This window comes from Sus scrofa, chromosome 13, assembly GCF_000003025.6.
Source record: "Sus scrofa isolate TJ Tabasco breed Duroc chromosome 13, Sscrofa11.1, whole genome shotgun sequence".
NCBI lineage: Eukaryota > Metazoa > Chordata > Mammalia > Artiodactyla > Suidae > Sus > Sus scrofa.
This window is the reverse complement of record NC_010455.5, coordinates 82,099,803-82,123,781: the sequence shown is the minus strand read 5'-3', so window position 1 is coordinate 82,123,781 and position 23,979 is coordinate 82,099,803. Positions and strand designations below refer to the sequence as shown.

Below are 23,979 nucleotides of genomic sequence, written 5' to 3'. Positions count from 1 at the left end.
GCTACAGCTGCTGGCCTACACCAGAGCCACAGCAACGCCAAATCCAAGCCGCGTCTGCGACCTACACCACAGCTCACGGCAACACCAGATCCCTAACCCACTGAATAAGGCCAGGGATCAAACCTGCAACCTCATGGTTCCTAGTCGGATTCATTTCCGCTGCGCCACAATGGGAACTCCATATATGGGTGTGCTCTTGACAGACTAACGCCATATGGGGGGTCCTTTCCCTGCTCCCACTGCTACCACTGGAATCCTCAGCTTTGTCTCATGAAACCACTTCTGAAAATTAGAGAACTTGCTCCCTGAGTTAAGGAACAGATCTGGGGACTAAAAATACCTATGGAAGTCTTACAAGTTCTTAACCACTTGTTTACCAAGGGGTGGGGGGGCACAAGTAGTCAGGCAAGCAGTCCACAGGCTTTGTTTAAATCTGTCCCTCCTAGAACAAGGCAAGGGGAGACAGAAGTAAGAGTGGCCTGAGAGCAGCATCCCTGCCTCCAAAATGTGCCTCAGCATTTCCAGGGGCCCTCAGTGGCAGAACATGTTCCTCAGAATTATAAGATGGGGAAGGTACTTTAGAGGATTTATCTGAATGATTTTTTTTTTTTTTTGAGGAAAGAGAAAATCAGATTCCAAAAGTGTTATATCTGAAGACCCCAACAACTTCAGGATAAAAGCCATATTCATTAACTGCTAGTACTCTGCTCTTTGCAACTTAACACACTGGCACCATCTTCTAAAAAATCCATCTTTCACTTAAATAGGTGCCTAGCAAATGATTATAGAATAAGTGACAATAGATTCCAGTACAGAGGGTTTATAACTTCTTTCCCAAATCTTCTTAGAAGAAAAATGCTATAGAATACTTGTGTATTTTTTTCCCAGCTCAATTAACTATAATTTTAAACAAAACAGTATGAGCCAAACTGTCACCTGGGACCAAGTGACACTGGAGAATTATCAGAGAGGTTGGCTTGATTGCTATATTCAGTCAATCAGATTAAGTTCAGTCAGCTGAAGTAGCCTCTATCCTCTTTGGTTTGCAAAGAAAAATCTCATGAGTTAGCATGAGCAGCTAAAAATAAATTGCAGGTTTCATTTTCCGTCGTTCGGTATGGTTTTGAAACCAAAAGGTGCAAAACTAGGAGATTCACCAACGCCTACTGATGATCCACAGTTCAAACAGCCCCCTTTCTGGCACAGTGTTCTGAGTAAAACTCACAACCAGACCTAAGGCATGTACACCTCTGTCCCTCTCACCATGGTCCCTTGAGATGAGTCCCTCTAAAAAATAAGGCATGGCAGGAAATTAGAGGCTGAGGCCAGTCCTGGGGGACAGGGGACTTGTCTGTGTGTTGTCATATCCGGACAGGATGCCACATAGGCTTCATTCAGCCCCATATGCACAACCTCAATCTTAGGTGAGGCTGGGGACCCCGCCACAAAACCAGGGAGAAAATAAAACTAGAATTTTATTAAGCCCCGAAAGGCAGAGAGTAGGGCAGGTACCCCTTGACCTAAATGCCCAGGGCCTTGTGCAATTCCACGCTGCAAACCCAGGCAGCTCGAGATAAGTTGAGTTTCAAAACGGTCCTCCCAGGGCCAAGTCTGGCAAAAAGGTGTTTGACAGAGGCGCAAACTTCAAAGGGAAGGCAGCCATCTCACACTGGAGCGTTCGGCGGTGGCACAAGGCCCAACGGGCACAGTGCTGGGGGATAGGAAGCCCTCAGCTGAATGAGACTGAGAGGGACAGAGAAGGGTTAATCTCCTTCCATTAGAGGAGGGGTCATGTGGTGAAGGTGAGGAAAATAATCTGTAGGAAGAGCAGGGAAGACAAAGAGCCACCCCGGAGAAAAAATTACTGTGCAGGGGTGAGAAGGATGATTTGTCCTAGATTTTCACCGTGAGACCATCTCTTAGATCTGAGTCTTTACCTTGCTTTGAAGTTATAGTCTCAGGGCAGGGGAGAGGAAGCATAGTCACACCTGGTGCTGGAAGACAAGCTCTGATTGGATCTGAGATGGGCTGACTCCAAGGAGCAGAGGGTGAGGCCAAAGCCACCAGCATGCCTCCTTAGAAGCCTAACCATACATTAGAAAGCGGCAAAATAAACAACAGGAGTTGCTTATAGAAGAAAAAACAGTAGCTGAATCCCCCTTTCCTAGAGTAAGGAACAACCTCCCTCTTTTTTTTAAACCTTAAAAAAAATTTCTTTTTGGCCGCACCTGCGACGTGTAGAAGTTCCCTAGCTAGGGATCAAACCCATGCCATAGCAGCGACCAGAGCCACAGCAGTGATGATGCCAGGTCCTTAACCCACTGAGCCACCAGGGAACTCCAAAAAAACTCTTTTCAAAGTTGCTTTTGATAATTTTCTTTTAGAAATAATTTTAATATTCTCAAGAAGTGACAAAAATAGTACAGTAACTGTATGACATCATCTATCTTCCCAGAATGATAATATCTTAGACTGGTGTAGGACATTCTCCAAGCCGAGAAAGTAACATTGGTACAACATTGTTAACTCAGGTACAGACCTACTTCAGATTTCACCATTTTTTTTCATGTAGTATGTGTGTGTGTGTCTAGAGTTCTATGAAATTTTATCACATGCCTAGACCTGAGTAGCCACCAACACAATCAAGATGCAGGAGTTCCCTGGTGCCTAGTAGGTTAAGGATCCGGCATTGTCACTGCTGTGGCTCAGGTCACTGCTGTGGTATGGGTTTGATCCCTGGCCTAGGAACTTCTGCATGCTACAGACATGGCCAAAAGAAAACAAAAACAAAAAACACGATCAAGATACAAAACTATTCCATCACCAGAAAGAAACTCCCTGTGCTATCTCACTGTAGTCACACCTTGCCCGAACTCTAACCCCTGGCACCGATCTGTTCTCCAATACTTAATTTTGTCCCTCTGAGAGTGTCATATAAATGGAATCATACAGCCTATAACCCTCTGAGACTGGCTTTCTTTCAACCAGCAGTATATGCTCTTATGATGCGTTCAAGTTGTACAGAAAGATGTGCCTTTTCATTACTAAACAGTATTCCATGGTACGGATATACCACAGTTTGTTATTTACTCACCTACTGAAGGACATGTGGCTGGTGTCCAGTTTTAAGCCATAACAAATAAAACTGCTATGAATATTCATGTACAGGTTTCTATGTGAATCTAAGTTTTCATTTCTCTTGTATAAATAGCCAGGAGTGGGAGTGTATGATAAGTGCATGCATAACTTTATTAAAAACTGTCGGAATTCCTCTTGTGGCTCAGTGGAAACCAATCCGACTAGTATCCATGAGGATGTGGGTTCGATCCCTGGCCCCCTCAGTGGGTCAGGGATCCAGCGTTGCTATGAGCTATAGTGTAGGTCGCAGATGCGGCTGGGATCCTGCGTGGCTATGGCTGTGGCTGTGGCTGGAGGCTACAACTCCAGTTGGATGCCTAGCCTTGGAACTTCCATATGCCGTGGGTGTGGCCCTAAAAAGCAAAAATCAAAAAAACAAAAAACACCGCCCCCTCAAAAAAACCTGACAAACTGTTTTCTGGAGTGGCTGCACCATTTATGTTTCCTACCAGCAATATAAGGGCAATCCAGGTTCTCCACGTCCTCGCCAGCATTTGGTAACACCAGCATTTTTTTTTTTTTTTTTTTTTTTGCCATTCTGGTAGGTGCACAGGGGTTCCTTTTGATGGTCCTCAGTCAAGATGACAGGCAAGTGTGGGGTGTTCATAGATTATACGGGATGGCTTCAGATCTCGCTCACTGTTCCAGCTTCCCTAATACTTGTTGACCCAGCAGTTTGGGCTGTCTGACATTTTGATGATGGAAAATGGGGATCTTGATTTGAGGCGAGTCTTCAGGTTTGTCCAGTTACTCCTGACTGCAGTAGTGGGACATTGCCATCTGGGAATGTTGGGCTTTTTTTTGAGGCAGTAGCTCTTGGCAGAGCAGGCAGACTTGATACCAGTGACATTTGCTCCCATGGGTGATATGAAGGTCATGGTATGACAGTCACGAGGCAGGCACAGACTATGAAAGTGCTTTTCATTCCCAAAGTTACTTATTTGCAGAGTGTACATGTGGGGGTGAGGATGGGACATGGAGTCCACACAGACAAGTAATGATGAGACCACAAGTGGCCCCTGTCAGATGTCACAGGCCTCACTGGACACCTTTTGCCCTTGGACCTTCTACTGTGTTGCCCACTCAAGATTCTCCAGCAGTATGCGGACACCTTGTCTGGATGTCACAGAATTCAAATTTTCCAGCTCCTGGGAGTTAGATCTGGAGGCACTGCTGTTGCCACTACATGAACCTTCCTAGCCTAGAGACCCAGGTCTGGCCAACAGTTAGAACTCCATCTGAGTAGCAGAAGGTGCCTCAGCCAAGGGAGTTGTTCAGGTCACCAGGGAAATGTGCTTTGTAGAGGGCCGATTAATATCGATGACTCAAACAACCCCAGCCATGTCTGAAAAGTCACCCCTGAATCAAGGGAGGCTATGGACCTTCCCTGAATCCATACTCGTCAAGACCCTGGCCCACAAGTTTGAGCCAGGAGGCCAAGCACCAGGAGGGCAGTGATCCTGCATGGGGACAGCCGAGAGATAATGGAGACCGTGCCCAGAAGCAGGGAAGCTTGGTGACCCTGGACAAGGTCCCTTGTGTTTATGTGCACAGCTTGGGGACTCTGAAGGTGTGCCTTTGGGTTCTGGCTCTTGTGCTTCACCTGGTGCATGCATAGAAGATGGATATGAACTTGGGCATGGAGGAATCTTAGTGGTGATTTATAGAACTTGAAGATGAACTGGGCACTGTTGGACACTGAGTAGTCTGTAGAGGCTGAACTTGGAAGTCAAATGATCCAACAGTGGCCCTCTGGAAGCTGGTGTAGTAAAACGAATGGAAGGGCATCCAGATACTGTCAGGTGACCAGTAGGTGTGGTCTGGTGGCTTTGAGCAGAGTGATACAGACCGGATGGATAGTCATACTTCCTCTTAGAAAGTAGTGAGAATTTTAAACTTTAGTTGTTGTTTGTTCACTATGTTCTCTGGTATAGCAGAGGATTTCCCAAGTTTCCATTTTCAGGTACCTCTTCTCTGACCCAATGCCCCTCTTTCGGCCAGGTGCTCTTACTTACTTGCTGTCAGAAGGCACCTTTCAGATGTAATGAGGCAGGTGCAGATTGGGGCAGGTACCTTGCCTGACCATGAGGTTGGGTAATGGGGATTCCATCCTCAAAACTGAACCCACAGCACCTCCTCACAGCTCTGGCTTTGTCTTTGCAACTTATGTCTTCCTTGACCTAATATATGCCCACAGGGCGAGTCTTGCCCTTCCCTGCCCCAGCAATGTTCTCTTGGCTTCTGACTCTGGACCCCGCCTCCTACCTGGCTATCATGGCCTGGATCCGCGTGGCTGCGCCATGTCTTCCTCAGTCTAAGTGTTATGACCTTGGGGCTCAGGACACAGAGTGGTCTCATGAGGTGACCCTCGCAGGGTCTGGGCGGCCCGCACACATCCTGAGATATGCCCTACCTATCAGAAGGCAGGTAAAAAGTCCCTGGTGGAAGCAGGAGCTCACTTCAGCAATCAGTTTCTCGCAGGTACCTTCTCTTTATTGCTATAACAGACAAAAACAAACCTGACTCCATATTGCATCTATTCCTTTAGCTCTAACCTTCATGCTCTGTTGCCTGTGCTTAGTAATGCTGGCTTTGCACCTTTTGTAAAAGAATTTTGCCTATAGCCTGAGATATACAAGATCACCCATTCTCAAGGCTCTGACCTTTCCAGGTATAATCCTTTTCTATTCATACAGAGATAAAAAGTTGCAGAACACAGAATAATGTTTGTCTTGTTGGAGGTTTATAGGAACACTGTGACCAGACAATGTGTAAGAACAAAGGATTCCTGCACCAAGAAGTTTGTAACAACCAGACACACTCCTTCCCCTTTTAGTATAAAAGAAGCCTGAATTCTAACTCAGATAAGATGGTTCTTTGAGACATCAGTCAACCATCTTCTTGGTCTGCTGGCTTTCTGAATAGTCACTATTCCTTGCCACAACACTTCGTCTCTCCATTTACTAGTCTGTTGTGCAGCAGGCAGTATGAGCTTGGGCTCAGTAACGCTACCTAGAGGGTGGGTAGATCTGGGTTCTTTACCTACTCAAGTTCTAGTTCTACCTCTGCCACATGTCTGGCTAACAACCACAAGTGAGTAAATGAATCATTCTGGGGCTCAATTGTCTCATATTTACAATAGTTTCCTAACTCCCTAACTGATAATGTTTCAGCTATACCATACCATGATTAAGGAGAAATCTAAAATTCAGAAGCCAAAAAAAACCCCTTTAAGTTAAATCCTAGTTTAGATACACTAGCTTAAGTTTCCCTGACTTTTCTCTGTCTAGTAAGTATTGCTGAAAATGAATGTTTTGAATTGAACTCAGCATTATCATTAGTTTTCAGGCCTTACTGTGCATAAGGATTGGGAGGGTATGTTAAATTGCATATTCCTAGGCCCTCCTCCTCAGAGCTTTTGATGACACTGGGGCCTAGGGACATGCATTTAACATGAGAAACTGAATGGGACTTAGGTTTTGAAATAGACATTGGTAACTTTTTGGAGGCTAATTTATCAATATGCTTTAGGAATTTTAAAAATAGGTTGTTTGGCCAACTGGTCCAATTCCAGGAATTTTCCCTAAGGTGTCCACCAGATTTATCTACAAGAATGTTTTCATGTTTATAATAGCAGAACACTAGAGACAATAAAAATGTCCATCAAAAAAATGGATAAATTAAGACATATCCCTGCAATGGAAACACAGCCATTAAAAATCAAATTTTTAAAAATCATTTGGTGACTTGGAAAAATGTTTACAACATAATGTTAAGTGAAGTGAGAAAAAGCATATAAAATACCATTTCAATAATGTTTAAAAGAAGAAAAGAATATATATGAAAAGTTGGAAAGAAATACATCAACACATTAATATTGAATTACTTGGTGGTTGGACTACTGGAGATTGTTGGTTTCTTCTTGATATTTCTCTATTTTCCGGATTTTGTATAATGACTAGTTATGGCTCTCTCTCTCTCTCTTTTTTTTTTGGCTGTGCTCATGGCACAGGCCAGGGATCAAACGTAACCCGCAGTAGTGACAGCACCAAATCCTTAACTGCTAGGCCACTAGGGAACGCCTATGGTTCTTTTTTATTTGAAAAACAGTACAGGAGTTCCCGTTGTAGCCCAGTGGGTTAAGAATCTGACTAGTATCCATGAAGATGTGGGTTTGACCTCTGGCTTCGCTCAGTGGGTTAAGGATCTAGCATTGCCGAGAGCTTCAGTGCAGGTACCATACAGACAGCTCCACCAGGTGCAGCTCAGATTCTGGTGTTGCTGTGGCTGTGGTACAGGGTGGTGGCTGCAGCTCTTGATTCGACCCCTGGCTTGGGAACTTCCATATGCTGCATGTGTGGCCCTAAAAAGACAAAAACAAAACAAAACAAAACAAAAATGAAGAAAAGGAGTGCCAAATTTTTTGAAAGTAAAGAAACGGAATTTGCCTCGTCAACTGAAAACTGAGAGAAGAGAGGCCTCTTGGGAACCCAGCCCAGTCCAGCCCTGGCCTGGCTGCTGCAAGAGACTTTGGAGGACAGATAGACTGAGTCCAGGGCCCAGGTGAATTTTAAGCTATACTCTCTTTAGCAATGTACCTTACTTAGTATAGTCAGTATAAAGGCATTTGGGTCAATGAGAAAGTCCTTTTCACTAGCTACTGCTTTTCTGTTACATTAAAAAATAACAGACTATAGGAACTAGGACGTGGAAGTGAGTTCAGCATCTTTACTGCCCTTGGGTTGATCTCACACTTGTTGCCTCTGGGTAGAATCCACCCCCCGCCACCACCGGAAAACACCAAGCAGACGAACTATACTCTGCTTAGGGGCTACTGGACAGATGACAGGCTCCATTCCTGATTAGGAGACACCACCCAGACCTGTCCTTCCATGGAGTGCTTTCAAAACCTTTGACCAACACATTGGAAACCTCGTGGTTACGCCCTTGGCCAAACCTTCCTAAAGGTCCTTGAAAATTTTACACTACATGCTTTGGTTAGTTAGGAAGCGGTGCTAAGGATCTCTGATGAAAGCCAATTTAGAAAGACAAAAAAGAAGATAAAAAATAAAAATAATACTTACAATATTAATAGCAATCTCAAAGCCAAACGCCCAACACTGACCACAACTATGATAATTATTTTCATCAACACGTTTGTCTTGCCACACATTTTTCTAAGTTGTCCAAACCATTTCACATATATTACCTTACTTATGCTGACAGAACTTCAGTTTTACATTTTTTAAAAATACCATTTCGGAGGCGGGAGGAAGCTATAAAGTTCTGATGAAAACCAGAGGCTTGAGTTAAAAACAAAACCCTGAGGTCTTCAGTGTGGTGTTTTCCAACTGTGTTCTTGACAAGAAGTCAGGGGATTTCAGCATGAGAAATTATGAAGCCCCATTACCATGAATTCTTAGCTTTGGTGACTGTGACATGGCCTGATTGCAAAATCCTCCAAAGGGAGTAACAAAACATTCATAATGCTGACCCAGGGCACGAAGGGGGACTTGTACTTCTGTGCTATGAAAAGTATAAAACCTCTGGGATTAAAAATAACCAACTGGTCCAGGCACTGCCTACGTCAGCCAGCTGTGCCCAGACCACATTTGTACATCATGAATCAATGGTAATGACCTAAGCTCTAAAAAGACTATGGGGCCCCAGGGAGTTCCCGCTGTGGCACAGTGGGTTTAAGAATCCGACTGCAGTGGCTTGGGAGGCAAGGGTTCGATCCTCAGCCCAGTGCAGTGGGTTAAAGGATCCAACATTGCCACAACTGCAGCATAGGTCACAGCTGTGGCTCGGATTCAATCCCTGTCCAGGAACCTCCATATGCCCTGGGTGTGTCTATTAAAAAAGTACAAAACAAAAAGACTATGGGGCCACATTGGAATTCTACCCCTCATGTGGAATTAAGAATGGAAAAGAGTATGAAAAAGAATATGAAAAAGTATAGCACTTTGCTGTAGACTGGAAACTAACACAACAGGGTAAATCAACTCTACTTCAACAAAAAATTAAAAATAAACTATAAAATTATAAGCTAAAGAAGCTCAGGAAGTCTAGCTTTCCCCAAGATGTCTACTTTGACCCTTTTTTGAAGGTGTCTAAGGTCAAAATATTTACAAAGTATGTATTTGTTACCTCTCCCTTGCTGGTGGGTCTGTGATGTCAGCCAGATGCTGTACCAGCCCTGTGGAGGGGTGGTATTGATGGCAGTGAAATTCCGACTTGGCAGCTGCACACCCCTCCCTGTCATGCTAGGCAGCTAGACATTAAAAATCAGGAGGCTGACCCCAACTCAATTCCTACATACTTAGCGCTTTGGGGAGTCGTTATCACATGGCAGTTGAAATTAACAAGCTGTAACTACCAAGCCTCCCCAGTGAATGGACTCTGACTCCTTTCCTCCTTGACCGTGGCCTTCGGTCCTGCCCTTCCTGGCAGAATCCTTTTCTTTAGGCTTGGACATCCAGCAACAGATCGTCCCCACTTGGTTCCAGCTTTTGAAACCTGATACTTATTCTCAAGTTACTCCTTTTGGCTGCTCCCTTGTGGCAGGCACTGTATTCTCCCAGTCTACCTGGTCTTATCTATAGTTTACTCTGCTAGTCCAGCCAGCTCTCTGCTTAGTAGACACTTTGGGGACGCACCAGCCCAAGAAAATGGACATTCAAAGGTCGAAGCATTTTTGCAACCAGTCCTACTTGTTATTCTATTCCACTCTTCCTTAGACCACTCTTGATGTGAGGGGACTGGGCAGAGGCGAGGCTGCAGTAATAGGAGATGAAAGGGCCTGAGAGCTGTGTTAAATCAGCCAGTTGCCGGCCTTCCCACACAATGGACAATGTGTATTCTTCAGGGTGCGGGTGCCAGAAAGGTCAAGTCTGGGGGCAAAATATGATTAAAAAATCAGAGTGCCTAAGTCAGATATTACAACAAAGCTAGAGAACTAGGTACCAGGCAGCTCAGGCAAGGACTGTAGTCCATTTTTATAGTACATGTGTGGCTGAAGTGAGCACATGTAGACCATTTTTATTGGAGGTCTTTATGATGCCTTGGGGGCATCATAAAGGCACCACCATTTGGTTTCTAATATTTACCGGCAAGGGGGATACTGCCCGAAGACCAACAATGGTGAAAAGGCTACATAAGATATAAAATTAGTTCAGGGTTATCCAAACAGGGCTGATAACTTTACTGCTCATTATTTTAGTCCATGTGTTGAAACTTTTCCTGAAAAGAAAAGGCTAGAATTGTATCAAGACCTTTGGGTAGCATTAGACTCCCCAGCCTGAGCCTTTTTAGCTTCCTTTTATTTTTTATATTTTATTTTTGTCTTTTTAGGGCTGAGCCCGTGGCATATGGAGGTTCCCAGGCTAGGGGTCGAATTGGAGCTGCAGCTGCCAGTCTACACCACAGCTCACAGTAATGCCGGATCCTTAACCCACTGATAGAGGCCAGGGATGGAACATGCATCCTCATGGATACTGATCAAGTTGTTTCTGCTGAGCCACAACGGGAACTCCTAGTCTTCTTTTATATGTTTCTTAAATAACTCATCCTCTCAGGGATTCCCACCTTTACCTCTCAATACTAAAAAATATGCCAAGATCTAGAATAGATCAGGCATGGTAGCTCCCCCTCCAGGCTCAGACACAACCATGAATTAAAGAAACCGCTGGGCTCAACTTTGGGGAAAGAGAATTCGGTTGGACAATTCCAACAGCATGACTAGACCCAGAACCAGGAGACAGAGCCAGAATGGTCCTAAACCAAGAGGATCGTGGAGTAGGAGAAAAGGGAGAAGAATGTTCTTAGTGGCTCACTGGCCACTGGTGGCCTGATGTTGCTCATGTAAAAGGCTCAGGGTCAAAATGGACAAAAGTGTCTTGAAAAATCTCACCTACTGCTCCTTATCCACTTTTTATCTAAGAGTGTCAGAGAATTCTAAATATCAGATCATTTTTTACTTCCCCCATGGCTTCATTCTGCTATCTTTGAGCATCTCTAAGGTCCTTATTATGCTGTGCCAGAGAGAACTACCTCTTCTGTAGAAACTCTCCAGAGCTGTCACTAGAAGTGGCTGCCCCCCTCCAGGGACTACATTTCCCAGACCACTTTGCCCTCAGATGTGGTCATGCGACTGGGTGTTAGCCAATAGTGTGTGAGCAGAAGTCCTGTGTACCATTTCTGGGCAGGGGCCATGAAAACCTTTCATGTGCACATTTTCTTTCTTTTCTTTTCTTCTTCTTCTTTTTTTTTTTTTTTTTTTTTTTTCTCTTTCAGCTTCACCTACAGCATGCGGAAGTTCCCAGGCCAGGGATCCAGCCTACACCACAGCAATGACTTGAGCCAGATCCTTAACCCCACTGAACCACCAGGGAACTTCTCCAGGTGCACTTTTCCACATCCTTTTTCCCTCCTCTACTGGGAAGTGGAAACAATCCCAGGTGATCATGACAACCACACACTATAGAAGGTGGAGCCTCTTTCAACCCGTGTCTCTGAATGAATGCATCAAAGAGAATTGCCATACTAACCGGTATTATTATATGACCAAGAAATAAACTTCGACTGTACTTGAGCCATTATACATTTCTCAGTCTATTATAGCAATTAGCCTATCCTCTGGACACTAGTCAGGTTCCTTAAGGGCTGAGCCACAATAGTTAGCCTATCCTAACTATTACTGTTATCCTATTTGATACAGCCATTATCCTTGTGTGCAGAAGTCCCTGTGCCTCCTCCTCTTTCCTTAAATCTTACTACAAAGCAAAAGAATAGAATTAGTAAACTAAATTTAAGCAGCCATTAAGGGACAAATGACACTCACCAAATTAATGATCACAGCATTCAGATCTTATAGCCGGAAGAAGAGTGGTTTAGCAGAGCCTCACTTCAAGACAACCTGATGTATTAAAATAAAACAGAAAGAAAAATGTAAGACCTACAAAACAGTATTAGAGTGTGATGGTTAATTTCCAAAGGGTGTTGTCAGTTTACAAAGGAACTTACTACTCTTTTCCAGTAGGCGATGAGCTTCCCTACCGCATTTATAAAAATAAGATTCATTTTTAAATACCCCATCATCATTATAAAAGAGAATTTATAAAGAACAATTCTACTCAGCTAAGTTAGCTATACAAAGACTAGATGCTGACTCAGGAGATGACTTTGGAAGCCAGGAAAACTGGGTACGATTTCTATGTCTATGTGCTCTGCAGTTCTTAGGTACACGTTAAGACTTTCTCTTGGGAACTTAACTTTTTTGGGAGAAACTTCCAGAGCTTGTAAAATTATCAACTATGCAAAGACTTAAGATTTTTTTAGGTGAAGGTAGAACTGTCACCAAAGGTACATTATAATTTGTCTTTGTGTTTAATATCATTCTGGATATGAGGGCACAGATAGGAAGGAAAATAAGCTTTCTGTAAATAGGGCAATGAGACAATGAAGGTGCAGGCACCAGAACCGCCACAGACAACCAGAGGTACGCTCAGTAAGGGCACCAGGTTGTGGTCATTTTCTTACCAGAGCTGCCATCTTTTAAAAGGTTAGGTGTGAAAACACCACTTGACGGCACCAGGCACACATTTGCTTAGCACAGGATTTGTTTTTGTGTCTGATGATTTGGTAAAAGATCCGGGAAACCAGCAGTTCAGAACTCTGAACGAACATTCTGGCAGTCCAAAACAGAGCACTAGGGCGGAAGGAGGAAGAGGAAACAAAACAAGGGGGTGATGGGGGGAAGGCACGACATGGGCCATTTTCCCCAGAATTCATTCAGCCTGTGTGTGCATGAGTGTGTGTGTATATATATTTATAAATTTTTTCTGGAAAGGAAATGCGTTCTTGTCTGATCCTGTGGGGAAGAGAAAGATCAGATAGAACCCTTCGGTGCCGTAATTGAAAGGTGTCCCAGATGCAGCTCCCACTCCCTCCCTCCAGGCTGGGGCCTGCAAAGCGCAGGTGTCAGGGAACAAGATGGCGCCCCACAGTGAAGGGCGCTGAGTGAGGGGGCCCAGGGGTGGCCTTCACTTACTCGGAGGCGCTGGCTTCTCTGAAACCCACACGCTGCCAACTCCCTGGGCTCAGGAGTTATAACCGCTGTCTTGCTCTGGGTTCTTCACTTCTGGTCGAGATCAGCTCCACATATTTTTCTGATGATGTCATCCATGCTGACTTCCTACATTTTGAAAGTTGATCTATAAGTAAAAGCTTCTGGGAGGCTTCAAAACAAAAAAGCAGCAGCAGAAAAGAAAAGAAAGGTGTGCTGTGGGGCGATGGAGAGGAGGAGGAGAGAGGCGCTTGCCTCCTTATTTTGAGATTTGCTGCAGCCTGAGTGCCACTCCCCAGCCAGTTTCCTGGCTGCAGAGGGAGGCCAGTGGCCGGGCGTGGGTGACGTCAGGGCCAGGCCTGAGTCATCGCCAGCGGCCGGGCTGCCCTGCCACTCGGAAGGGGACAAAAGGAACCTTTGATGTCCAGAGGCCCTCCTCTCGGGACACTCGCCTGTCGGAGCAGCAGGCCAGAACATTCCTGCCGCCTCCCCACCCCCGGCCGTCCTTCCTACTTCCGGAACAGAACAGTCCCAGGCAGAGTCAGCAAGGTCTCCCTAGGGGACATCGCCCTCCTGCATGGCAGGGGCATGGCCACCCTCTGCCAAAGAGAGAAGCAGTGGAGGCTGTTTCTCTGGGGATTTCTCACCTCACCCTCTGGCATCCACGCCCCCCCCCATCCCCTGCTTCCCTGTGGTGCCACCTTACCCAGGGAGTCGAAGTGGAACTAAAAGAGATCGGGAAAAGGTGGAAGGTGCTCTTGTCACCCTCCATGGGCAGCGTGCAGTGCTAAATGTCTACTCTCTGCCTTTGTGCCATGGTGCTGGGGCTCAGCTCCCTGCTCTCTGGGCACCAGTGTGAGCCTGTGCTTCTTGCACTGAAGATGGCCGCTCTCATTAAGAGGGGTATTTATGTCCTAGCTCCTGACATGGGGCTCAGAAATACATGATGAATAAACGAACGATAATTTTAAAATAGGAGAGAATGTGTATTGGATACTTGCAGTGAATGCTGGAGCCTCGGTGTGACGTCTTTACAAAGATTATTTCACTTTACTGTCATAATGACAAAGCTCTGAGGTAGGTACTATTATCATTTCCACTCAGATGAGGTGCTCAGAGAGATTAAGACACTTCTCTCAAGTCTCACAGCTTGTTAGTGGCACAGTCTGGATGGTCTGATCTCAGATCCTGCATTCTTAAACGTGATGCTGAGTGGCTGAGCATCATAAATAAATATTGACCAAGAGCAGCCTGTCCAGGTGAGGGGAAAGGAGCGTAATCACGGGCTGGAAACCAAATCCTACAAGGAAACACTGGAGCATTTACAGATGATCTGGAACTACTAGGCTTCATGCTCTCTTGATGGGTCAACACCACGTCTGAGGCTTGGTGGGACGATGAGAGCAGCCAGGAGGGCAAGTCCGGTCTCTTGTCCAAGTGGAGGTGAGGAGCCAGAACCGGAACACAAAGCTAGGGAGGTCTGGTGGCCAGTAGTGGATGCAGGGTCTGAGAGCACAGTGGTCAGGGCAGCTCAGAAGAGCCAAGGCCCAGACTTGTCTTTATTGTCCCCGGTCTCGTGGGAGTAGGTGGGAGGGTCAGTGCAGTTCAAGGCACAAGCCTAAGACAGGCATGGAGACTGCTGGGAAGAAAGGCATGAGAGCTTTCGCAAAGACTCTGAGAACTAGAGAAGGGGTTGGAACTACCATACGGTTTTGAAGTACCAGGAGGGGCTGGAAGTGACAGGAAACAGAGCTGGACATGACAATGGCAGTTGTTGCCCTCTCAGGAATCAGCTGCCTTCCTGGGACGGAGTGAGAGGCCTGTTAGTGGCTGTGCTCAAGCCAAGGTGAGGGGGGCTGGCAGAGAACAGCCACTTAAGGATCTGAGCCCCAGATAAGAATGACCTTGAAGGTACCTTTTCCACCTATGGTCCATGACTCTGTGGTTTGTAATTTTCCATGATTCTCCCAGGGTAAATGTCTCATTCCAAGAGGAAGACAAAAGCCAGAACTTTCCAGCCCCTTGTGGCAGTGGGCAGGGAGGTGTCGATGGCCTCCTCAATAATGCCACTTCCCTGCTCTCCTTCCCACCGTGGGGTGGGGTGTCTGTCATGGGATCCCTCCCCTGGGCTCAGGAAATCACTGTGATCCTTGGGGACACTGTGTTGTTCCCTTGATCCTGGGACCTCTGCCGGTTGCCACTCTGAGGAATTACACTCGTGCTGTGGGGTCTGACTCCCCAGGCAGGTGGAATCAGTAGAGGTGAGTTTCAGAGAGAGAAAGCCACATGCTTTGGATGAAGGGAGCAGTGACAACTGACCAGGGTCACTGTCAGCATACACACCGAGCCTGACCTTGGGCTGAGGAAAGCCTTTTAAGTTCCAGGCATTTTTTTGGCAAAGGCTTGTTGATTCTTTTCTTCTCTGCAGAAAATGCCTCTGGGCACCTCCCTGCTGTTTTCCCAAAGGCTCAGTGGCCTTGCTTGCTTCACACACACAGGTATTTATTTCTCTAATAAGATGAACAGAGGCTGATTATTCTTTCAGTCTACCTTGTGGGGCCAGGATAATGTGAAGAGGAAAATAAAGGAAGGAAGGAAAAGTAAGCATATGTGAGACACATAGGCTCTTTGCATGGTATGCACCAGGGTTGATTCTAACAGTGAGGATAAAATCAGAAAGTTGGGCAAAACATCTATTTGGGGACACAGATGTAAGTACAGTGATACCCCTAACCTCTACCCTATCTGGAGAACCCTCCTCTTTAGTAAAGCAAATGCAGTTATATGCTGGAAATTAAAAAACAAAAACAAAGACTTGGAAGACATCTAGACTTGCTGCCTCTAATTTCTCTCATCTCAATCACCTTTTACAAAGCAATTTATGGAGTTCCCTTGTAGCACAGCAGATTTCTCTCATCTCAATCACCTTTTACAAAGCAATTTATGGAGTTCCCTTGTAGCACAGCAGGTCAAGGATCCAGCATTGCCACTGCAGTGGTTTGGATCACTGCTGTGGTTTGGATCACTGCTGAGGCGAGGGTTCAATCCCTGGCCCGGGAACTTCCGCATGCCATGGGTTTGGCTAAAAACAAATAAATAAAAAGTAATTTATTATTACGGTATAATTTTTATTTTGTCTTTTTGCCTTTTCTAGGGCTGCTCCCATGGCATGTGGAGGTTCCCAGGCTGGAGGTCTCCTCAGAGCTGTAGCCACTGGCCTATGCCAGAGCCACAGCGACATGGGATCCGAGCCATGTCTGTGACCTACACCACAGCTCACGGCAACACCGGATCCTTAACCCACTGAGTGAGGCCAGGGATCGAACCCACAACCTCATGGTTCCTAGTTGGATTCGTTAACCACTGAGCCACAACGGGAACTTCTATTATGGTATAATTTATACACCGTAAATTTAACCCACTTACGTGTACAATTCAATAGATTTCAGTATATTTACAGAAATGTGCGATCCTTAACCTCATTTGAGAACATTTTATCACCCCAAAAAGAAACCTTGTGCCCACTAGCAATCATTTCTCATCTGCCTCATCCCCCAGCCACAGGAGAACATGAATCTTCTCTGTCTGTATAGATTTGCCTTTTCTGGACATTTTGAATGATGTATTCCAAATATATTCCATTGTGTAGCTATACCACATTTTGTTTATCCATACATCAGCTAATGAACATTTGAACTGTTTTTACTTTTGGCTGTTATAAATAATGTTGTCATGGACATTCGAGTACAAGCTTTTGTGTGGACATATGTTTTCATGTCTCTTGGGTGGATACCAAGGAGTGGAATTGCTGGGTCATAAGGGAACTCAGTGTTTAACATTTTGAGGAATTGTCAAACTCTTTTCCAAACAGCTGTACCATTTCACATTCCCATCAGTGATGTGTGAGAGTTCTGATTTCTCCACATTCTCACCAACAATCTCATTGTCTGCATTTTGGATTCTAGCTATCCTAGTGTGAGGTAGTATCTCTTTTGGTTTTGATTTGCATTTCCCTAATGACTAATAATGTTGAGTATTTTTCTCCTGAATTATTAGCCACTTGTATATCTTCTTTGGAGAATAGTCTATTTAAATACTTTATCCATTTTCAAAGTATTTGTCTTTTTATTTTGGAGTTGTAGGGATTCTTTACAGCTTATGGATAAAAATCTCTTATCAGATGTTTTACAAATACATTGCCCTGACTGTAGTTTTCATTTCATTTTATTTATGGCAGTCTTTGAAAAACAAAAATTTTTAATTTTTTACACTCTTTTAAAAATATATTATTTTTCATCATGGTCTATCCTAGGAGATTAGATATAATTCTCTGTGCTATACAGTAGGACCTTATTGCCTATCCATTCTAAATGTAATAGTTTGCATCTATTAACCAAACTCCCAGTTCATCCCATTCCCTCTCCCCTCTCTTCCCTTGGCAACCACAAGTGTGTACTCTATGTCTGTGAGTCTGTTTCTGTTTTGCAGAGAAGTTCATTTGTGCCATATTTTAGATTCCACATATAAGTGATATCATATGGTATTTGGCTTTCTCTTTCTGACTTCACGTAGTATGAGAATCTCTAGTTGCATCCATATTGCTGCAAATGGCATTATTTTGTTCTTTTTTATGGCTGAATAGTATTCCACTATATATATGTACCACAGCTTAATCCATTCATCTGCCAATGGACATTTAGGTTGTTTCCATATCTTGTGAATAGTGCTGTAATGAATATGTATGTTTTTGAATTATAGTTTTGTCTGAATATATGCCCAGGAATGGGATTGCTGGATCATATGGTAGTTCTATATTTAGCTTCTGAGGTACCTCCATACTGTTTTCCATAGTGGTTGTACCAATTTACCTTCCCACCTACAGTGTAGGAGCATTCCCTTTTCTCCACACCCTCTCCAGAGTTTGTTACTTGTAGATTTATTAATGATGGCCATTCTGACTAGTGTGAGGAGGTACCTCACTGGAGTTTTGACTTGCTTTACTCTAATAATCAGTGATGCTGAGCATCTTTTCATGTGCCTACTGGCCATTCATATGTCTTCTTTGAGAAAATGTCTATTCAGGTCTTCTACCCATTTTTCAATTGGGTTTTTTGTTCTTTGTTACTGAGAAAAAAATTTAATTTTGATGAAGTCCAACTTACCAATCTTCTCTTTTTATCATTTGTGATTTTGGGGTCATATCTGAGAACCCACTGTCTAACCCAAGGTCATCAAGATTTACACCTGAGTTTTCTAAGAGTTTTATAGTTTTAGTTCTTACATTTAGGTCTATGAGTCACTTTAAGTTAATTTTTATGCAAAATAGGGATCCAAATTCATTCTTTTCATGTGGATATCCAGTTGTCCCAGGACCATTTGTTGAAAAAGCCTGTTCTCACGAGAATTGTGTACATCTAAAACTGATCTAAAATTAAAAGGTTATTTAAAAAATAAGTCTATTCTTTCCCTCATTGAATTATCTTGGCCCCTTTGTCAAACTGATTGTAAACATTAGTTTATTTCTGGACTCTTAATTCTATTCCATTGATCTAGATGTCTGTTCTTACACAAGCACTACACTGTTTTGATTACTATGGCTTCATAAAAAGTTTGGAAGTTGGAAGTATGAGTCTACCAACTTTGTTCTTTTTCACAGTTGTTTTGTCTATGCTTGATCCCTTGCATTTCTATATGACTTTTAGGATTATCTTTCCAATTTCTGCAAAATATCCAGCTGGGATTTGGATGGAGACTGTGTTCTACCTGTAGATCAGTGTGGGGAGTATTTTTCCAAATTTATTAGCTGTATGACTTTAAGGTTATTAGGCCTACATCAGTCTCCTTTTACAATCTGAAAAAAATACCACCTCATGGGTTTGTAATGCCGACTAAATAAGATAATGCTTATGTAACCCTACTGAGACCATGACCCATGTAGGCCAGTCTCAGGGTGATGTTACAGTCTGATAAATCCAGCCCAGTCACCAAAAAGTAACTTCAAATTAACTTATATTCAATACTTGCGTTTCTCAAACATCACACAAAGCCCCTTGCAATTCTTCTTAACATCCCTTTTGCTCGCTCCTCCTTTCCAAGCCAAACACAGCCCACAACTTCAGCCTCCCATTCTTTCTCCCAAGCTCCCCACAAAGCTTTTTCTCCAAAGACAAAGATCATGTATCACTTGTACGTGAAATCTAAAATATAACATAAATGAACATAACTACAAAACAGAAACAGACTCAGAGGCATAGAGAACAGACTTGTCGTTGCCAAGGGACTGGCGGGTGGAGGAGGGAAGGATTGGGAGTTTGGAATTAACAGATGTAAACTATTCTATACAGTTGGATAAAGAACAAGGTCCCACTATGTAGCACAGGGAACTATGTTTAATATCCTGTTGTAAACCATAATGGAAAAGAATATGAAAAAGAACATAATATATATAATTGAATCACACTGCTATACAGCAGAAATTAACGCAACATTGTAAATCAATTATACTTCAATAAAATTAAAAAGAAATGAGCAAGTGGGATGGCAAAAAAAAAAAAAAAAAGCTTCTTCTCTAGCCTTAACCAATGTTCCTCCAGTCCTTCTACCTTCTGTCCAGTTCCTCTTCTGATGGGGCAGGAAAATAAATTAGACAGGCAATGCTAGGACTCTCTTAGTGAACAGGCAGAAAGGAAAATTAGGGAGCACTCAAACTTAATTTAAATCCCATTACTCATATACAGTATTTAGTTCAATATTTAATAAAGGCTCGATAAATGTAGGGTTTTATTTTTTGTTATGGTGGTGGTTATATTATGCCATCTACAATTTGTGTTAATGGTATGGGGTTTTGATCATGACCTCTGTGAATCTAGCTTGGCGGTTACTGCCCAGTAGCCCATCCTCACTCGTTTAGGTGAATTTGGGATTGTACTCCTGAATCATTCCTCAAAGAATCAGCTCCTAGGAGTTCCTGTTATAGCTTAGCAGAAACGAATCTGACAAGGATCCATGAAGACCCAGGTTTGATCCCTGGCCTCACTCAATGGGTTAAGGATCCAGTGTTTCTGTGAGCTGTGGTGTAAGTCACAGACGTGGCTTGGACACGGTGTTGCTGTGGCTCTGGCCAGTGGCTACAGTTCCGACTGGACCCCTAGCTTGGGGTCCACATGCCATGGGTATGGCCCTAAAAAGACCAAAAAAAAAAAAAAAAAAAGAATCAGCTCCTAGAAAAATGTAAAAAGTTCATCTTTGAGGCTCCTCAAGTAATGTTTGGGAGCCATATCTCCTGTTTCTTTCCTCAGCCAGCCCCAGGACCCTATGTTCCCTCCTCTCCTCCCACAAAAACTTCGAGTATAGTGCTTTTAAAGCTGCAAGTCAGGGCCCACCATCTGTGGGGCCAGAACAAGCGCTGGTTTTAAGCAGTAAAATAAAAGGAAACAATAGAAAATTTCCAAGGGCATTACAAGTAAGACTTTTGTAATATTTGTGTAGGCTGGTCTCTCTGTTAAACACATTTCTTACTGTGGTTCAAGGTTTTTTAAAAGTTTAAAAAATGGTGTTAGGGATTTCCCATTGTGGCTCAATGGAAACGAACCTGACTAGTATCTATGAGGATGCAGGTTCAATCCCTGGCCTTGCTCAGTGAGTTACAGATCCGGCGTTGCTGTGAGCTGTGGTGTAGGTCGCAGATTTGGCTTGGATCCCACACTGCTGTGGCTGTGGTATAGGCCAGCAGCTACAGCTCCGATTCAACCCCTAGCCTGGAAACTTCCATTTGCTACACGTGTAGCCCTAAAAAGCAAAAAAAAAAAAAAAAAAGGTATCTCAGTTTCATTAAAGTATTAAAATATCTCATAAAAGCAGAAAGTAGCACACCTCATTTTAATGGGGATCAAAAGCATATGTTCCATTGGTAATAAAGGATTTGGGGACACTGAGGCCTTTTATTGTAACTTATAACACCTTGGTGGAGGAATAGCTTCTTTTAGCTGTGTGGACCTACATACACCGAGTTCCTCTCCCCACTCTCCCTGCCCACCATGCTACCTCTCAGCCATCACCTCCTCTCACATCCACGATATCTGCATATCCATACCCTGAACTTGCATGGGGGTTTCTATTTTTATATATTCCATCTCATTTGATTCTCAGAACTACCCCATGAAGTCCAAAGGTCAGATCCAAATCCAGGCTTGACCATTTAACTCAGTATGTAACCTTAAACAAGTAACTTAACTTCTTAGCCTGTCTTCTGAGCTCTATTATAACATGACCAGAAAGGTTAAGAGAATTAGCCAACATCACACAGCCTAGAAGTGGCAGGACCAGGAAGAGAACTAGATCTTTCACCTCTAGTCTGCCTTTTCCACAGACTCTCCTCATAGAGAGGCATAACCTCTTTTTAGTGATATGACAGACGTTGGATGTAACTGCCTACAAACAATGTTGAAAAAGCAAAGAACATTTTGCACTCTTCCACCATATCTAAAAGCAATGGCTTTTATGGCACAAAGCACAAGACAAATAGCCTTTCAAGCCTCGTGGTTAAGAGTTATCACTCTCAACATCAAAGGCTATTTATTGAGGGCTGGGGCATTGGGAATAGAGACAGCAAAGTCCGCCCGAGAAGGGGAAAACAAGTGTTCCCCACCCCCACCCCACCTCCGTTTTGTTCTCTGTATTGTAGAGTGCTCCCTCTAGTGGCTCTGAAGGAAAACAGCTTTTGTAAAGCCCATTTATAGACTCCATATTGATTCCGTCAGAGAATGTTGGTGTTTTAAGGTAGCTAGAGAGCAGGTGGTCACGGTCTCTCTTCATTGATGAGAAATTGAGGATTACAGCAGCAGGGTCCCAACCCAGGCGATTCTGCCCCCAGGGAACACTGGCAACGTCTGTAGACATTTTTAGCTATCATTTGGGGTGGTGGTTGTTTGGGGTGATGCTACTATCATGGATACATAGAAGCCAGGGATCTGCTAAACAGCCTACAGAAAACAAGACAGTGCTCTCAGCGAAGAATTATCCAGTCCCAAATGTTAATAACGCTGAGATGGCTTAGAGAAATAGTGTGAGCCTCCCAAGGACTTACATCTCCCCCCCCCAACCCCCCGCACTTTAATGAGATATAATTGACACATACACAAAGACTTGCAGCTTATTCACAGCTTATGACAGCTCAGGCTAAGTGCTTTCTTTCATTTAAAATGTTACTATTAGAATTTTGAAAAATTCTAAGGCAATATATGCTTATAATTAAAAGCAATAGAATAAAAGCCTTTTTTCATCACTCCTTTGCATAATTAATGTTAACATCCTTGGTGGGTTTATTAGGTAGGACTATATTAAAATGCCACTTTTAGGAGTTCCCGTCATGGCTCAGTGAAAACGAACCTTACTAGTATCCATGAGGATGCAGGTTCGATCCCTGGCCTTGCTCAGTGGGTTAAAGATCCGGTGTTGCTGTGAGCTGTGGTGTAAATCACAGATGCGGCTGGGATCTGATGTTGCTGTGGCTTTGGTGCAGGCCAGCAGCTGATTGGACCCCTAGCCTGGGAACCTCCATATGCCATGGGTGTAGCCATAAAAAAAGGAAAAAAAAAAAGCCAATTTTAGATCATTTTCCAATTACAAAAATGGTGATTTCCTATGGTAAGACTTAAGATGTTCATCTGCTTTTCCATGTGTTCACCAAGACAAGCCTCAATCCACCTACAGAGGATTCTTTTAACTTTGCTTGTTGTACCAAAATTGGATTATGCTACCGCTTGCATTTTTTAATTTAGTAAATTGTGACCCTCTCTTCAGATCAAAAGTAAGGATCTCCTATATGTTTCCAGAAGCTGGAGATGCTCGGTACTGGGGATCCAAGTAGCTTAGATGGCCTATAACAGGACATTAAGTGACACTGCATCATGTGGTGTGTGTCTATCACTCTGAGACTTGAGAGTTCACTCTTCTATAGAGAGCTTGGCTCAGGATTAGGAGTTTCTGTAGGCTGTGCTATCTAACTAGAGATGATTAACATCCTTTTGTTGTCTTCATATTTATTATTACAGATACTTTCTAGTGATAGCAAGTACTATTGGCTTTCCATTGACTTCAGTGCTATAAAACTTTTCATAACAAATTTTCATGTACTGATCAGTTTTATGTGTCAACTTGACAGGATCACAGGGTGCCCAGATATTTGGCTAAACATTATTTCTGGGTGTGTCTCTGAAGGTGTTTCCGGGTGACATTAGCATTTGAATTGGTAGACTGAGTAAAGCAGATGGCCCTCCCCAGCGTGGGTGAGCAGCAATCTGCTGAGGCCTGAATAACATAAAAAGGTAGGGGCAGGGAGAATTTGGCCTCTCTCTGCCTTTCTTCTTGAGCTGAGTCTTTGGCATTCTCCTGCCCTCAGACTGATGTGTACACCATCGGGTCTCCTTGTTCTGGTACCACTGGATTTCCTGGGTCTACAGCTTGCAGATGGTAGAACATGGGACTTTTCAGTCCCCATAATCGTGTGATCAACTCCTCATAATTCTCTCTCTGTATGTACGTATTATCTACAAGAATATTTCCATTTTTATTTCTATTTATTTTTATTTTTTAGGGCCACACCCACAGCATATAGAGGTTCCCAGGCTAGGGGTCTAAAGGAAGTTGCAGCTGCTGGCCTACGCCACAGCCACAGCCACGCAGGATCCAAGCCACATCTGCCACCTACATCACAGCTCACGGCAATGCTGGCTTCTTAACCCACTGAGCAAGGCCAGGGATTGAACCTACGTCCT

The 23,979-nt window shown here is 43.8% G+C and overlaps 1 protein-coding gene across 15 annotated transcripts in view; it reads right to left on the bottom strand.

Annotated features, from left to right (window-relative positions):
- The window catches only part of ZBTB38 (zinc finger and BTB domain containing 38), a 141,435-nt gene that overhangs the window by 71,540 nt on the left and 45,916 nt on the right, over positions 1-23,979 (bottom strand). For 5 of the 15 annotated variants that reach the window (XR_002337480.1, XM_021068346.1, XM_021068345.1 and 2 more), the window contains 2 exons: positions 13,190-13,333; positions 11,981-12,055 (listed from right to left, as the gene is read on the bottom strand). The gene's annotated coding sequence lies outside the window, so the exon portion shown is untranslated. Of the gene's footprint in view, positions 1-11,980; positions 12,056-12,678; positions 12,848-13,189; positions 15,964-23,979 lie in introns of those variants that run through there. The other 10 variants (XM_021068349.1, XM_021068355.1, XM_021068358.1 and 7 more) reach the window with 6 other exon arrangements.